Here is a 4,604-nt window from a genome sequence, read left to right as displayed (position 1 = left end):
GTAGTATGTGACTATGTGCAGGACCATAGTTTTACTATGGCATTGTGATAATGAAGTACTTAATTCCGTAATCATTCCCTAATTTGACTATGAAAATAAATGAGAAATGGGCCCAAAAGATCAAGAATTGGTGAATAGTGACATTGAAATCAATCAAATGAGTTTATTAATAATTTTGTGATTTACAGGAGGATTTAGTGAAATTAAATGTTATATGGTCATGTGCAATATTCGGTAAGATTTATTTTTCTATGCCTATGAGCTTACTAAGCTTTCATAAGCTTACTCTAATTGAAAGGAAGTGAATGTGTTATAAACTTAGTTATCAACATTTTTCACTAAAATAGAATTGGATAGCAGCAGTAGTCCAACTTTGAAAAATCACCAAAAATTGTGAAAATTGATTAGAGGTTGTATAAAATATAAAAATTAAATCCTATTAAGTCTAGTTTTATATAGAAGAAATGGTGTAATCAAAATAATTTCATATTATGAAATATTTGAATTTTTGTGAGACAGGGTCATAATGATTTCCGGCTCCCCTGTTCTGACTTTGGAAAATCATAATAAATTGAAAAAAATAATTAGGGGCTTAAATTTATATGCTTAGAATTATTAATGAGTCTATTTTCAAAAGAAAAAAAAATGAGAACATTATCTAAATTTTTTATGAGGAAATAATTAATCTTTAGTGAAAAGGGGTCGGAACTGTCTAAAAGCAAAATAGGGGTAACTTTGAAGAATAAACTGTACTGATTGGCTAAACCAAAAATTTTGAAAATTTTATGTAAGAGGATATCTGAGTCTAGTTTTAGGGAAAATTAGCTAAAATTAATTTGGAATCCTGTATCTAAAGATATAAATAATTTATTGACTATGACTCGAGAAGACAACTTGACTGGAATATGACCAAATAGTGGAATTATGTGTAATTATTCTGTAAACTCCGGTAACATCCTGTGTAACGCCCCCACGCCCGAGACCATCGCCGGAGTCGAGCTTGAGGGGTTACCGAACAATATTTATCAAATTAAGAACTACAAATCATTTATTTCTACATTCACAGCTTTCTAACTACCTGCGTCACAGTTACAAGAAAAATCATATCTCGAGTTACAAAACTAAAAATCTAGATCCATAAATTTTCCCCAAATCTAGACTCATATATCTATTTTACTAATTTTTTTCTAGAATTTTTGGTTGGGCCAATTAGTACAGTTTATTAGTTAAAGTCTCCCCTGTTTCAGTGTTTGACTGCTCTGACCTCTGTGTATTACGAATTAGATATTTCTCTATACAAAAATTAAATGACTATGACGTTTGTTTCTCTTAAAACTAGACTCAATAAAGAACCTTTAAATATAAAGAAAAACTTCTAATTATTTTTGTAAAATTTATTATGAATTTTTAAAGTCAGAACAGGGGATCTAGAAATCACTCTGGCCGTATTTCACAAAAGTTTAAATATCTCATAAAATATAATTTATATGTCTATTTTGTTCAATCCAAATGAAAATAGACTCATTAAGCTTCAATTTCATAACTTACTCATCATTTAGTTCCATTTATACTATTTTTTGTGATTTTTCAAATTCATGTCATTGCTGCAGCAATATTCTATTTTAAGGCAAGTTTCATCTTTCCATGAATTTTTATGAACTAGATAACCTATTAAACTTCCATAATATCAAACATGATCTAAATTAGCCATCACCATGACTTATCAATATCAAACATTTTCTCAACCAAACATGGCCATATCATAAAATTATTTACACAAAATAAGTATATTGCTATACATGCCATACTTAAGTTTTACAAGCCATTTACCCAGATGAAAGTCCTTTGGATAGTGTGATCGAACCTTCGACCCGTCCCGATTCCCGAGCTGGTTTGTTCAAAACTACAGTAAATAAAGAGGAGGGAGTAAGCATAAATGCTTAGTAAGTTCATATGTAAATAACAAGTAACATAACAATACAAATATACCAAACAACTTTAGCATGGTATCACCAAAACATATATCACATTTCTAAACATCATTCCTCATCTTACCACCTTATCATTGTTGTATCTATTTTCAACCCGAGGGTTAAGAACATACCTGTCCAAAGTGTCCATTTCACAACACTTACCAAAACGTCGCTTGCATCTTAAGTTTTCTTCCATTTCACTAGAAATTTCACCCGTTGAACACATCGGAATACAACTCGGATACATGGATAATTTGCACATAAGTGCCTCATATGTAATCAAGCTACCATGTAACCCGCCCATAAGTGAACTCGGACTCAACTCAACGAGATCGGGCGTTCGCATCTATAAGTGAACTCGGACTCAACTCAACAAGTTCGGACATTCGCATCCATAAGTGAACTCGGACTCAACTCAACGAGTTCGGATGCTCAACCATCCTAGTGACATGTCACTTGTATCCTAATCTATTCCTAAGGTTCAAACAGGTGTTTTCCTCGATCACACATCTTTTCCATCTTCCACGGAATATCGAAATCGGTACTTCGGTGATAGTTCATACTCATCAAGTAATTCACATAATTACATATTATTCAACAATAACTACAAAGCATAATATTTCATGATAATAATCAGCATCATATCATATAAACAACATTAAATTGCTTAAAATGACAATTATGTTACTACATTTACACATGAACTTACCTTGGTACCAAAATATAAAGATTTTGCAATTTAGTCCACAATATTTTCTTTTCCTCGATCGTGACTTGAATCTCGTTTTTCTTGATCTATAATACCAAATTAATCTTATTTAATACATACATTCATCAAAATAGCATTTAATACGAACTTTGGAAAAATCACACTTTTGCCCCTAGGCTCGGGAATTAAACTTTATTCCTTATTCTTATGTTTTATAACATGCTGATCATTTTTCCCTTCTATGGCAACATCAAATTCTCTCTCTAACATATACTTATGACTATTAGGTATTTTTGTCGATTAAGCCCTTTTACTCGTTTTCACTCAAACCCGAGTAGCACAAGTTTCTAACATAATTTAAAACCTCATATTCTATCATAAAACATCAAAATACACAAATTTCACCTATGGGTATTTTTCCAAATATAAACCCTAGGTTGAATTATTGCTAACATAAGCTTAATCGAGCTACCAGGATTCCAAAAACGTAAAGAACATTAAAAACGGGGCTTGGAATCACTTACTATGGAGCTTGGAAGCTTGAAACAAACCCTAGCTATGGAGAACCCTTGAAATTTCGTCCTCATGAAGAAGATGGACAAAAATTGGCTTTTAATTTTGTTTTTAATTCATTTTAATAACTAAATGACCAAAATACCCTTACTACTAAACTTTCCAAAAATTCCTTCCATGTCCTAATTTTGTCCATGAACTTAAAATTGGTCAAATTTCTATTTAAGACCTCCTCATTAATATTCCAAAACAATTTCATACTAAAAACTTCTAGAATGCAAGTTTTGCAACTTATTCGATTTAGTCCCTACTTTCAATTTAAGCACTTTAGGCATAGAATTTCATCACGAAATTTTCACACAATCATGCAATCATATCATAATCATCAAAATAATTATAAAATTATTATTTCTATCTCGGATTTGTGGTCACAAAACCACTATTCTGATTAAGCCCTAATTTAGGATATTACAACTCTCCCCCCCTTTTAAGGATTTTCGTCCTCGAAAATCTTACCGGTAAACAGGTGTGGATATTGGTTTCTCATAGTTTCTTCAGGTTCCCATGTAGTCTTTTCTACCCCATGCTTTTGCCACAACACTTTCACAAGTGCAACACTTTTATTTCTTAGTTGTTTGACTTCTCGAGCTAAAATCTTAATCGGTTCTTCTTCATAAGTCATATCCGGTCGTAGTTTAACTTCTGTCAGTGAAATTATATGTGAAGGATCCGAACGATACCGACGTAACATAGATACATGAAACACATCATGAATCTTCTCTAATTCAGGTGGTAACGCTAGCCGATATGCTACCGGTCCAACTTTTTCAATTATTTCATACGGCCCAATAAAACGCGGACTTAACTTGCCCTTTCGTCCAAATCTAAGGACTTTCTTCCATGGAGACACTTTCAAAAATACCTTATCACCAACTTGAAACTCCATTTCTTTTCGTTTCAAATCCGCATAAGATTTCTGTCTATCTGAAGCAGCTTTCAAACAATCTCGAATCACTTTAACCTTTTCTTCAGTTTCTTTTATTAAATCAACTCCATAAATCTGACTTTCCTTGAGTTCAGTCCAATACAATGGCATCCAACATTTACGACCATATAATGCTTCATAAGGTGCCATCTTCAAACTTGTCTGATAACTATTATTATAAGCAAATTCTACCAATGGTAAGTACCTTTCCCAACTATCTTGAAATTCCAATACGCAACATCTGAGCATGTCTTCAAGAATCTGAATTACTCTCTCTGATTGTCCATTAGTTTGTGGATGAAAGGCAGTGCTGAAATTTAACTTTGTACCTAATGCTTCTTACAACTTTTTCCAAAATCGTGAGGTAAACCTCGGATCTCTATCCGAAATGATTGACAAAAGTATCCCATGAAGTCTAACAATC

This window comes from Gossypium hirsutum, chromosome A10 (genome assembly GCF_007990345.1).
Source record: "Gossypium hirsutum isolate 1008001.06 chromosome A10, Gossypium_hirsutum_v2.1, whole genome shotgun sequence".
In the NCBI taxonomy this organism is placed as follows: Eukaryota; Viridiplantae; Streptophyta; class Magnoliopsida; order Malvales; family Malvaceae; genus Gossypium; species Gossypium hirsutum.
Note: the sequence above shows the minus strand (reverse complement) of the source record.